The sequence below is a fragment of the Sapajus apella genome, unplaced genomic scaffold (genome assembly GCF_009761245.1).
Source record: "Sapajus apella isolate SASKATOON/1434 unplaced genomic scaffold, GSC_monkey_1.0 scaffold22, whole genome shotgun sequence".
In the NCBI taxonomy this organism is placed as follows: Eukaryota; Metazoa; Chordata; class Mammalia; order Primates; family Cebidae; genus Sapajus; species Sapajus apella.
In genome coordinates, this window is record NW_022436962.1 from 24184599 (window position 1) to 24198683 (window position 14085).

A 14085-nucleotide genomic window follows, 5' to 3' on the forward strand; every position below is an offset into this window, starting at 1 on the left:
CAGCTCTTTGAGTGCAAACAATACAAGAAGAACTACTTTGTTTAAGGCCTTTGGTGCAACTGTGTTCTGGGGAGCCAATGATGTAATGCTAACAGGTGGCATGGGCCTTCCATTTGCCTAATGGGGGGAAAAACCCATGGGGGAGCAGGGGGAGGAGGGAATTTGAGACAGACACACAGAATGCTCCAAATCACAGAATGTGGTTATGTGCAAAAGTATGTGTGTATTGTATGTTTAAGCCATGTAATATTTGTTTGTGTAATATTTGGAGGCGGGAGGCGTAGATAGAAAAGGAGATACTACAATTTAAACATGTAAGATGAACAAGGAAATTCTCTTTGCGGGGTCTGAAGAAACAGTCTCCTGTTCAACTGCCAGTCTGCTAATCAACTTGGGCATCAGTTTTCCATAAGGCTTATGCACAGTGTATGGCAGTTAAAAACTCTTTCTGTGGATGGTGCTTAAAGCAAAGCAAACCAGTGGAAGCTCGCAGGGGTGGCTTTTTCTAGAGAAGTCTGCAGGAAGGACTGTTTTCTTCTCTTGGGGAAGGGTTGAAATTGAAAGCTGGGGGGGCGGGGGGGAAGAGTAAGGCGAATCTGGTTTTTCTTTTCCAGTTACTTTCCCCTGACCCTACCCCATCAAATACCACCAGAGGCCAAAGTGACTGATCACTTAATGAGAAACCTTGATGATTTTACACTTGTTATTACTATATAAGAATATTAGAATATGAGAATTAACAAACAAAGCAAGAGCAGTGTAGTATGGAGGTGAAGAGCAAAGGTTAGAGGCAAACACACCGAGCTGCAGTTATGATTCTGCCTCCTAGCAGCTGTGAGACCCGGTGCAAGTTAGGTTCTCTCATTAAGCCTCAGTTTACCAATCTATTAAGTGGATGTAAATCTACCCAACAGGGTCATAGTTCAGGAAGCCCATGTAAAGGTTTTGATACACAATCAGGTGTTCGATATATAATGTCTTATTACCCCTAGTATCATCACCTTTGTCCTAAACTCCAACTGATCTATGCACACATGCAGTCCATGAGAGCCCTAGGTGCAGTGCAGGAATTCAGAGCAGGGGTATTGAGGCTGGACTTCTTGGGTCTGAATCCCCAGCACAGCCAAACACTAGCTATGAGACCCTGGGCAGGTTTCTCACCTGACTGTTCCTCAGTTTCCCTGTATATAAAACAGGGATAGTAATAGTACCTACCTCACAGCACTGTTGTAATGATTAAAATGTTTAATAAATGTAAAGTACTTTAAAACAATATCCAGCACATTATAAGTGCTTTTTCTTTTCATCACTTTGGGAAACTAACATTTTAAAGATATATATTTTAAAAATCTGCTTAATATAAAGACTTTACATAAGTAAGCTAATGTTCCTGAGTTTTTACTTTTAAAATTTTATTTAACAAAAAAGAATTAGGAATGAAGGTATCCGAGCAGTTTTAAAGTTTGCATACATACTTTTAACATAAAGAAAGCAACCGCTCCCTATTTTTCCTAAACAAATATATCTGATTTCACTTTGTTGGTCCTAGCTTTCCTAATAGGAGGACTGTATGTCTTTGGATTTCTGGTTTTTCCACTGGATTGGATTTTGAAAATAAAACTGTTCTTTCCTCCTCCTTCCCTCCCTCTAATTTCTACCAAGGTGGCTAACTTCCCTATGTGCACAACAGCCTGCAGTTATCAGCGCAAATATTTTCTAGGCATAAGCAACAATGTTGGGGGGTGGTGAGGTGGGGTGGGGTGGTTTGGGGGACAGCAAACATTTTCAAAACTTATCTCAACAGTGGGTTCTCTGCCAAAATGAGTATGATCAGTACATGGATTCTAAATGGCAACAACAAAGAATACCTAGGACCCCTAAAGAAATATATGTGGAAATACCGCCCGCCAGTTTCATCTAACAGAAGGTCAGTTCAGTGACAGTCCTACTGAACTGACCTTCTAGTTTTAGTGGGAAACCTCTCTTTACAGTTGCATTTCAGCTCCTGTTGCTGTTTTGGCTACTGCAGTCCTGGAAACAGAAGAGTCCTCTATAATGTGATTCAGAAGCAATGCACTGGGTGGTGGTGAGTTAAAGAAACCATATCCAAATGCAAAATCTGTAAGCAAGAGATTTTTGTATTCTAAAGGTGTACAGCACTTTGTTGTCTTACCCTAAGCTAGAAGGTGAGCTGTTTCCAGAAATTTAAGCAATACGCTCACTGAACGTCAGGAAATAGAAGTAATGTCCAAAGACCAGGGGGAGGGGTGTAGGCTAAAACTGGACTCTAGACCGTTTGCTATAAACATATTGATCACCCCTCTCTGTTGCCTACTTTTATTTACTGAGTAACTAGTCTTTAAAAGTAAAACAGTACCCTGATGACAGTGGTTAAGATCACAGACTGGAGCCAGACTGCTTGAGTGAAAAATCCTGATTCCTATCACTTACTTTGTAACCTTGAACAAGTTATTGATGTCTCTGCATCTCAGTTTACATATCTGTGACCTGTATATAATAATATCTATCTCACAGAGCTCTCAACATGGTTAAAATGCGACATGAGAGTTAGATGTTTTATTTTAAGTGGGAGAAACACTGGTGTAAGATAGATACTATTTTGTGTATACCAAGAACAGAAGAATGCTATGATATACTCCATGGAAACAGTAGAACATCAGAGCCACTCAAGATTCTATAAACACAAGAATCTTGTGGAAGAACAAAGCCAGGATGAATTGGAGCTGATGTCAGGCTTCTAAGGCTGAAATCTTCAAAGACAGGGTTGGAGTGACTTCATAAGTTTCAGGGCAGAATATCACCTATCTTAACAGGAGAAACGTGAGGAGTACCAGCTCAATCCACAAAGATTATTTCTACTTCTTGTTTTCTATGGAATTATCTTTATCCTCAATAGATGTGATTGGGTATTTTACAGTAGGAACTGGATATTTTACAGTAGGAATGATTTTCAAGTGAACTTGACAGTACCCTACTGTTAAATAATAAGGAAGTGTTAAATTGTCTCATGATCTTATCCCCAGGGAACTTGTATTTCTTTCCCAAGAAAAGTAAAGGGCGGCCATATCAAACAGAGACAGAGAGAGTGGAATGGGAGTGCTGTCTCACTAGGTGTAAGGTATGAAACAAGAGATAAAGAAGTATTTCTCTTACTCAGGGAAGAGAGAGATTTAAGAGGCTGACTATGAGTCAGAGAAGTCTTCTCATGGTCACGTCATTTGACCGCTTCCCTCAAACCAGTGTGGACTGGCTTACATGTGAAATGCCTAATGTGTGAAAAGACACAAACAAGGAGGTACCACAAACTTAAAAGGCACACACATATACATAAAACCTCACATCTATACGTATAATATCATGGGATCTTGAATCCCACTGAATAGCCATCCATATGATTTGCCTTGTTATATTATTAAGTCTTTTAGGAAGATATATCTACAAATATTTTAGTCCCTCCACTCATGGGTTTTTCCTGTGTAAAGGAGATACAAGTTATCTATAGATATATCTTAAAAGCCAACTCTAGAAAAGACAGTAGATAATACATAAAGCAGCAAACAAAAAAAAAAAAAAAAGAAAAAAAAAGAGCTTTGCCTTGGATTTAGAGTAGTGGATCTGCCACATGCCGAGTGTGTGACTTTTTGAAAGTTATTGAACTCTTCTGGGCTATCTTTCCATAACTATAAAATGGGATACCACTACTTAGGTCTGTTGTAATGATTCAACGAGATTGTGTGTACAACAGCCATCCTGGTATTTTAAGAAGGCATTCCAACCCTGCAGCTATTGGAATGATTGTCAATGGAGCAGCAAAGCTACCTAGCACTAGAGGTAGTCAGATGCAAGAATATGACTGGAGACTACAGTGGTCAATGTTAGTGTTGCTAGGGATGAACCTCTGATGCTGGTACAGAGCAGTGGGGAAAAGGAGACCATTCTGCAGAGGCAACCCCATGTAAGGGCATCACCAGAGTGGGAGGACAAAGCAGGAGCCATGAGGAGAGCCCACTGTGGCTCTGCTCTGCTAAGGGTGTACTCAGTGCTGTTAGCCTAGTCTATACTCCATCACTGCTGGAGGAAGTGGCAGGCAGAGTGGGGGCTGGGGCTGGTGGTTGGTGTGGTCTCCCTTGAAAACCTCATTTATATTTAGTCCTTTATGTCTACAAGTTTTAGAAGCATTGGGAAAAAAAGACATTTTTAAGGCATATCAAATAGCCAAAAACACATTTCTGGTAAATTTTCTAGAAATATGTGTATTTCTAGAAATTTTAGAAATAGACATAGAAAAGTTAACACACATAGAACTTTTGCATACCTCAATTTCCTCACTAAGTTGAGGTGTTCACAGTTTTTCTGAGTCATTCTATAAAAACTTAGTTTCAACAACTTATATGTATACATGAAGCCTCACCCTATGACTATAACTGCACAATTAATACATATTTTTAAAAAATGTACTTTCCTTTTTGTGTATATCCAAATTAAGAGCTTTAATGGAATTTAGGTTCTTAGAGAGCGAAACTAGTCTTATTTAAATCCCTTTGTCATAGGAATTAGCACCAAGTCACATGAAGACAGGTGACTGCTGAAATGTTGGATACCAACAGGAGCTATGGGGAAAGAGGTATTGAGATAGGTGGTCAATCTCTTTTTGGAAATAATTTACAAAAACTTAACAATAAAATAAAAAGATCTTCCTGGTGTTTTCCTAGCAACAAATGATACGTCGAAATCACTTCCAGAATAGCCTTCCCCAAACTATCTTCCTATAATAAAGGCTGTTCATTTTTACTTAGTTCATCTAACCAAGTAGTGAGTATTTAGTAATGTTTTAAGAGAAAAAAAAATTCTGAAAAGCTGATACCAGAATTTGCCTGAATTTTGAGTTAATAGTGGTCTTTTCTTTGGATTGTATGGACAAACAAAATAATGTAGAATACTGACGCTTACATGAAATAGACATTGCTTGCGTTGTCTCTGTATAATAACTTTGGTATCATAGTGATACAGGAGTTAAGAAGAAATTACTTAGGCAGATGGTGAGGGTATACAAGTCCTCTGTAAAGTTTTCCTTTTAATGAAAAGCAGCCCCAAATCATTTTCCAACAAAGAGCAGCCTGTAAAGTCCAGCTGCAGACATAGACAAGCAAGCTGGGAGCTTGGCACGGGTGGATGCCAGCAGGAAAGAACTACCTGAGACTAGACATGTTCAAAATGGCGGCTCCATCTTCCCTTCTCTGCCAGCCATGTGGACAGTAAGAAGCAGACAAGATGGTGCCAGGCAAGGGGATAGTTCATTTGTATAATAAGATTAGGGTGGTGTGACCAGCCTCCCCAGAGACATTTACAGAGTGTGTAAATGTCACACCTGTAAGCCCTATGTAATCTATGAGCCCTACGTAAATCAGACACAGCCTCCTCAAGCCAGACTATAAAATCTGGCACATCCACCACCAGCCAGCCTTTTTCCTCTCGGAAGTCCCCCCTCTCTCACTAGAGAGGGAGCTGTTTTCCTTTCCCTTTATTTCTTTCTTTTGCTTATTAAATCTCTGCTCCTAAACTCCTCACATGTGTCCATGTCTTAAATTTTCTTGGTGTGAGACAACGAAGCCCGGGTATTTAACCTAGACAAGGTAGCCACTTCAATGGTTATTTCTCTCAGATCATGTGCCATCCCTCCCACGCCAACAATATGGCATATTAAAAAATACAGCATTCTAGAAATAAGCTAATACTTGACAATGACACTTACTAAGAGCTAAAACAGTCACTTTTGATTCTTCTCAATCTTTGTATAATGAGTAATGCGTTTTCTTCTTGATTTTTTGGTTCCACACACTTCTACAATTTTTTTCAATCATTAGCTTGTTTATTGGAGGGGACTCTTGTCATTTTTCTTATATTTTCAAATATACTGTTTCCTTCCTTGTTTGATAAAACCTTTTCCATTCCCTCAATGGGAAGCATTTAAAAAATTATTGCCCACATATTTACCTCAAAATTGTGAACTGAGTATGAAACATTCAATGATTGAGGAATTGTGATTTATAAAAATTGAAAATAAAGTTTAATGGGAGGCCTTCCAAGAAATGCTGACCCTGGAGAGTTTTTGTCAGAGCTTTAAAGATTTCTCCTCTGCTCCCACCACCCTATCCTCCTGGCTCAGAAGTTGCCTCAGGACAGAATTGATATAGAAAAGAGCTAGGAATTGGATTTCAGCCGGCTGGAGTAGCTCAGTCCACAAGGGAAAGTCAGCCTCTGGTTCCTATCCCCTGAAGGGAGATTCTCTTCTCTTGCCCAGCTCCCACCCTTTGGACTTTAAGGCTTTAATGAATAACCAATGTTTGAGCTACCACAAGTTTAATTTGTGTGTATTTGAATAACACAGGCAGATTGTTTTGAGAGGATACCTCACAAGTATGTAAATACAGCCTGTATCTTTAAATCTGTTACCTCATTTATTTACATTAGAACAGAAAGCACTGCCAGAAGCAACAGCTGATGACAGTCATGTAATTTTCCACAAAGACAACAATTAAACAGTTTTGTGTTATTTTAATGAGCAGATGACTTTTATGTGAACAGGATTTGAACTGTTAAGATCTCAGAGTTCCCAGAGCCAGGAACCCCCTCAGGTTTTGCAGAAGTCAGTGAGACTCTAAGACTCTGGTTTCTTCCCCACTAGGGCCTTGGGTTCCATCTCTATCTTTATCCCCTTTCCCCTCTTCTCCTCTCCTCTCTCCCTCACCTCTTCTTCTCCCTCCTGATCCTCTCCCCTGATCCTTCCTCCCTCCCCTCCCCTCTTCCTCTTCTTCCCTGTCCCTGCCATCTCCCCTCTTCAACTCCTCTCTCCCTCCACCTTCTCTGTCTCTCATAAATCCATCAGCAGTAGATGGGAAGAAAATATGAAAGAGAGACGTTCTACCTGGAATACATTTTGATGCTTGCATTTCAAACAAATCCACAGAATATTTGTTAGACCTGTTTTTAAGAAGTCAAAGGTGGGCTGGGAAGAGTGATTGAGCACTCACCTCTGCCAGCCAAACACACAGTAAGGCCCTGTTAGTGCAGAGGATCCCATCTTCAGCTCACACTCCCCATTCTGTCTCACAAAGCTTTCAGTAAGAACCACCTGAAGACAGGGTGTGGGCATAGTTGACTTCAAGTCAGTCCCTCTGCCAGAGGGTCAGGGAAATGCCTTCTGCTCTCCCTTAAGCCTAGTCTAGAATGGAAGGGTCCGGACAGATGTTTCTGGTGGGTCCAGTTGTCTCCCTCCATCCACACACCCTCCTCCCAGCCTGTGGAGTCTCATTTTCATCAGGACTTTATCCACTTCTATTAAGCCCCATTCTCACTAACAAAAATGACAACTAAAGAAAATAAGAGTATTTTTGCTTTCCAGGAAAGGGTTTTGGGCTTCAATCAAATGAATGGCTAAAAAGGGTGCCTACCAAGATCCAGTCTGGGGGTGGGGGGTCAGGGGCTGACAGAAAGACAGCCAAGTTCCAGCCCCCATGTTCCTGAAAACTTGCAAGTTCAGTTTCTTCTCTAACTGTGCATGTCTGAACTTTACCTATGTTAGCACAGACCAACTGGTTCCCAGGGAGAAAGGCACACCATAAACACTCAGATCAAGTCTGGGATTTCCTAACAGACGTGCCAGTCACATTCACACATTTTTCACTGTTATAATCTCCTGTATTTAAGTTCAAACCCTCCCCAAACATTTTGGGAGTTGAGGAGGTGAGTGACATGCTATAGAGGCCTGTTCCCTACCTCCCTCCACTGCATCAGGGGAGGCAGATGACAATCATAAACAAGAATCCAGAAGGCAGTCACAAATTAGGATAAGTCATAACGGAAGCCGTTCTCCAGCTCCTGGGTGCTATGAGAGGGGACTAATTAGACTGGGGTTCATGGAAGGCCTCCCTGAGGCATGGGAATGAACTGGTTTGGGAAAGGGGCAAAAGAATCCAGGAGAACAGGGGGAGAGGGAACAAAGGCGGGGAACTCAGGGGGCTTCTGAGGGACTCAAGGGAGCCCAATGTGGGAGGCACGATGACTGGGCAAGAGGTGGGCCAGGAAGAAGGACAAAGAGAGGAGAGGGAGGCAGGGAGGCAGGACCCTCTTCACAGGGACTCTTAGGCAGGCAGGTTTTATTCCGAGTTCAATAGGAAGCTCCTGAGTGTTCTCAAGTCCACAACCAGTGATCAATACGTGTTTGAAAAGAAAAGAGAGGGGAGGGGAAAAGGGAAAAAGAGAGAGAGAGAATGCATTGACGTACTAGATGGTGCAATTTACATATACTCCAAATTCTGGGCAAAATTCATATCCTTTCATTCACTGAATGCATTCTTTGTGGCTGCTATGGACTGATTGTATTCCTCCCCCCAAAAGTTCAAACACACACAAAAATTAATATGTTGAAACCTAATTCCCAATGTGAGGTCATGAGGGTAGGGCTTCGGTGATGGGAGTAGTGCCTTTGTAAGAAGAGAGCTTGCTGTCTGTCTTTCTCTGCCATGTGAGGGCACAGCAAGAAGACAGCTGTCTACAAACCAAGAAGAAAGCCTTCACCAGATCCCAAGCATGCTGGCACCCCCATCTTGAACTTGAAGCCTCCAGAATGGAAAGAAAATAACTTTCTGTTGTTTAAGCTATCCAGTCTGTGGCACTTGGTTAAAGCAGCCCAAATGAATATAGTGCTACTTGTAATTCCCAGTGTAGCTTACATTTAGAAATATAACACATAATACTTACTTTTGAAGAGCCACACCAAAACTTGTGGGCTGCCTGAGAACCAAGCCCCTGAGAGCCAACCCAACTTGGTACCATACCTTAAAGCCAGGCCAAACATGGCCCAAGATTAGAATGGGGGTGGCAGGGCAGTGGTTGGGGGGGGTTGTGTGGGTGCGTGCTAAAAAATCCCAACATGCCCATAAAAGGCAAGCCCAGTAAGCCTTGCAGAACCCTAGTTCCATGAACCATCTGCATGCATGCACAGATGCCCACTCCACAACCAAAGACACTTCCCTCCTTATTAGATATACCCCCGTTCAGATCAGCACCAGCACAGGACCTTCATGTGGCATCCTTTAAGGCTGAAGAATATTTTAGCTGTAGGCATTCTGCGTATTGGGAAGGCTAGTCTATACCATGTTAGGGCTCCACCTTTTTTGCTCACTGGCCTCAAACTTAATACTGGTTAATCCATCAAGATGGATTAAAGGAGGGGGAAAAAATCCATGAGATCATCCTGCGAGGCTGCAGAGAGAGGAATGTTAACAGGAGGAGAGTGCTATAAAACACAAAGCCATATTTTTCCCAAGAGCTCAACCAGATATTCTGCATTATTGTTTAATTCTCTAAGGAGAGGGAAAACATTCTTGCTTTTCAGTGCAGTTTAAATAATGAAGCATTGCTAAACAAACAAATAGAGGAAAGCCCAGTAAAGCTATTCATTAAACAAGCCCACTGTATAAAAGGAAAACTCTTGCTCAATGATCCACCCCGAGGACCGACATTTATCTTAGACCCCAAATTAAACACATCACAACTTCACAGCAAAAGTATGTTTCCCGATGGGATTTAAGTAAAGTCCAATTAAATAAATCTTCAGAAATGTCACGAGCAAGCCTCATGGGAGAGCATATTTCTACTGTGAAACATTCCCATTGGAAATTATATTCACAAAAGGTCATCTAGAAACATCCGTGACAGGAGGAGTGGGGGAAAGCAGGAAGCAAGGCAAAGTGACACAAGTAACGCCTGGATAGGGTTCCATTGCCAAAATCATGTATGGAAGTGCCCAGCCAAAAATGCTGCATCTAAATTTGCTTTGAATGAAACCCCCATGTTGAACAAATAGCTTTTATAACTGTATTTCAGTAGTATCTGGAGGTCAAAGAGCTGTGGCTTAAGGGGAAAGGATCAAATGTCAGCATCAAAACTTGAATTGTTTTCCTAAACTGATGTTTTCACTTCATGAAAGGCATAGCAACAACTTCAAGTCACTGAGCTGGATTCTATATTTGGCAAATAAAATGAGCAAGGCTGAGCATTAAAGAATCAACTGCCAGAAAGAAAAGGCATGGGCCGTCCTTTAACCTGGACTCAGCTATGTCCAATGACCACATCTCACCCCATGAGGGCTAAGCTTTGACAGGTCCACCTGAAGCAAGGTGAGGTCTCCATGCACTAAGAGATATACAAAGTTACACTGGGTCAAAAGCTGGCATGTACCTGTCTGGGTGACCATCTTCTGAGATTAGGGGAATATAAAACCATTAAAAACACTGCTTGTCTCTGAGGAGGTGGGCTGGAATTACATGTTGTCAACATGGACTTGAGGCTAAGTGGAGGACCAGCCACTAAGTAATGGTCAGTTCAACCCAGGGCATGTGGAATGGAGCACTGACCTGGGATGCACCCCATATCTGGCATGATCAGACTCTCTGACCATTTCTCCTGAAGCCATGTCTAACTTTGCACAGGGTAACAGATGCCCTGACAGCAAGGACTCAGAGGGTAGCCCTTCCTTCCACACTGAAGAGATACTGGGTTCTAGCTCTATGACCTCTTCTGCCACCCCTATACTATCAGGACTTAGGGTAATATTTAAGTTTCTCTCAACTCTGGCGTTCTGTAACTTCAATATAGCCTTGATAAACCAGATATGAATGAACAATGGCAAGAACAAGATCAGCTGCCAGAGGGTGTGTAAGGCCTGGGCGGTCTGCTTGCCACTTCCAGGCCTCTGCATTTGCTGTTCTCTCTTCTGGGAACTCCCTTCCTGTAGTTCTTCATTGTAATACTGTGAATTAAAAATGTATATATTTGATCTCTGCCCCTGGCTCCTATAGCATAGCTTCTAAAAACCCTGGAATCTCTGAAGTTATGAGTGTTTTTTGAATGCCAATGAGATGACTAGTGCTGGGAACCCCTAAATAGCTCCAGGAAGGGAGCTGGTCACAAGAAAGGAAACAGCACAATTAGAGAGTTGAGACATTCAGCCCCATCCCCTAACCTCCAAGGATGAGACAGGGACTGAAGGTTGAGTTGATCATCAATGACCAATGATGTGATTAATCACGCCTGTGTAATGAAACCTCCATAAACCCCATCCATCTCTTTCATCTGACTGTCCATCTATAGTCTTTGTAATATATTTTATAATAAACGAGTAAACCTGTTTCCCTGAGTTCTGCAAACTGTCCTAGAAAATTCATGGGACCCAGGGAGAGGGCTGCAGAAATCTTGAGGTATAACTAGTGTGGGGAAGGTAGAGTAATCTTGTAGGACTGAGCCCTCAACCTGTGGGGTCTGAGGCTAACTCTAGGTTGAGTCAAAATGAAGTTGTAGGACATTCTGTTGGTGTCTTCTGGAGAACTGTCCTTTGTGTAGGGGAAAGGAAATCCACAGAGGTGTTCTGAAAGTATAGTAGGAGAAAAATTTATTTTTAATAAATTTTTTATTAAAATTTTAAATTAATGTAAGTGATTCAGACCTCAGACCAGATGTGTCATCAGAAAAGTCTTCCCTGACATTCAATTTATAGCTATCCTTCCAAATCTCTTTTATATCGTGAACTTTTTAGAGTTTCATTGTCTTCAGAACACTTACAACTGTCTGAAATTACTTATTTCTTCCATGTTTATTGTTCTTATTAAAATGTGAACCCCAAGAAAGTCAAGATGTTCTTTGTCTTAGAGGAAATAGAGTGCAATGGTTTGCTGCACTAGAGCCAGGCTGTGTCCACAGCTTTCCAGTATGATCTTGACAAAATTGTTTAACCTCTTTGTACCCTGAAATGGAGATAATAATGGTACTAACAGGAAACAATAGTTATTGCAAGAAATAAATCAGCTACTACATTGTAGTTATTAATAGAAATTCTAAGTATTCACTGTTTAGCATCTGAATCGTATATAGTAAGTGCTCATTAAATATTTTTAGATTCAATGAACATTGGAATGAGATGTGATAGGACCAGTTGATTGTAAGGCATCTATTATGTGCTGTTCAGCATTATGCTATGGATTTGGGAGATTTAATTGAAAAAAATAGCCCCCAAAGATAAATCTAGTGAGGGAATGTTCCTTCATCTAAAGGATGAAGGAACATTAGGAAAATTCAGTGATAGGACTGGCAGAAGAAACGTTTTCAGAATACACTGAAGATTGAGCTTAACAATGGTACCTGGCTGTAACTCACACAGGCAGGTGCAGGACTGGCCAGTGAATTCAGCTCAAGGGTTTAGAAATCCCAGCATTCCAGGGCTGACTAGCCTCATGAGGAAGAGGCAGTCTACAGCAGTGCTTGGCCTCCCTTAAACATGACAAATAGGCACTTTCCAGGGAGGGCTGAGATCCAAGGCAAATCACGCTTGGTGGCCTCTTATCCCTTCTCCCCTCTCCTCACCCCTACTCCTTGGACATTCTATATGAGCGATGAATGGTGGAGACAGATGGAAAGTGGCCATGAAGGAGAAAAGAAGGCTCAGGAGAGAAACTCACCCTGGGGGATTTCACTGAGCAGTAGGAGGGCCCTCAATTCAGTTTAATATGTGTTTATTAAACACTAAATATGAGATGGGGGCACAGTGCTCAGTATAGGGTGTACACAACCCAAGATCTAGGTGGGCCCTCTCAAAGCTTGCTGGCCCTCCCACTTAGATGTGCTAAGCAGTAACAAATGATTTCAACAGTATCTTCACCACCCTCGGGTGGCCCGTTTCTTCTGCCTCCGTTTGAAGGGATACAACATTGGGTCTGAAATCAGTAATTTGGAGTTCCTCTTATCCCTCTTAATAACTGTGCACCTTTGGGAAAGTTACTTGACCTTAAGGCCACGTGAAACCACACAATCATATCATAAGAACTATTTCTTCAAACACAGGAGTACTTTCTTTTCTTAAAAAAAAAAAAAAAAAAGGCGGGGGGGTGGGGGTGGATGCTGTTATAGCCATAGATCTCTCAAAGAGAGATCATACTATGATGCTCTTGAAAGGCAGAAAAAGGGCCTTGAAGCCTCTGGTCTTCTGGAAGGTGAGATGCTCAGGGTACTGTGTGAGAATTGAATGCCGGATGCTCTGCACTTCTTCAGTTAGTTCTCATGAATCTGCTCTTCCCCTCTTCGAAACTGGAACTGAGACTTCCAGTCTTAAAGCTGAACACCGACCTCTGAAGAGCAAGCCTGGTGTCTTGGCAGATGAAAAGTGACAGGCCTGGCCCATGTTAGAAAGAAACCAAGTCATATTGATTTATTTTCATAAGAAACCTCTTGTATGCATCCAAAATCTTGTTTTATTCCTGATTTTCACTTGTGAAGTGAACTTTTCTCCCAATAACTGCAGAGTTTATGTTGGACTTTTCTTAGAAATCTGCATTCTAGGGTGGCCCCAAGAAGTACTCATAGGAGTCACTTTCTAGGATCTGGTGACCTAAGAGGGCCTTGCAGGACATGGGCCAGGCCTGAGCAGGAAACAGAAGAGTAATGGTTACCAGGACCACAGACAAGAGGCAGTGTCTATTTTAAGCAGGGAAGAAGAAACCAAACCAAAATAAATAAATAAAACACGTGGATCTTGGCTTAAAAATCCAAACAAACGCCCCAGAAGAAAAAGCAACAATTGAACTAAATACCTTGTTTATGAGATGCGATAGGACATACCACAGAAGTGTAATTCCAGAAAAGGCACATTATTAAAAACACAACAAAAAATCAAAATACCACTGGGCGCAGTGGCCCACTTCTATAATCCCAGCACTTTGGAAGACTGACGTGGGCAGATCAGGAGGTCGGTAGTTCAAGACCAGCCTGACCAATATGGCAAAACCTCATCTCTACTAAAAATACAAATATTAGCTGGGCATGGTGGTGCACGCCTATAGTCTCAGCTACTTGGGAGGCTGAGGCAGGAGAATCTCTTGAACCCCAGAGGCAGAGGTTGCAGTGAGCCAAGATCATGCCACTGCAGTGTAGACTGGGCGACAGAGCGAGAGTCCATCTCAAAATAAAAATAAAATAAAAATATTCCTCAACCGTAGTATCACCCTATGTCAG

At 41.8% G+C, this 14085-nt stretch overlaps 1 protein-coding gene across 3 annotated transcripts in view; it reads right to left on the reverse strand.

Annotated features, from left to right (window-relative positions):
• DUSP10 (dual specificity phosphatase 10) overlaps nucleotides 1–14085 on the reverse strand; it is a 40987-nt gene that overhangs the window by 7513 nt on the left and 19389 nt on the right. The gene's annotated exons all lie outside the window — the stretch shown is intronic.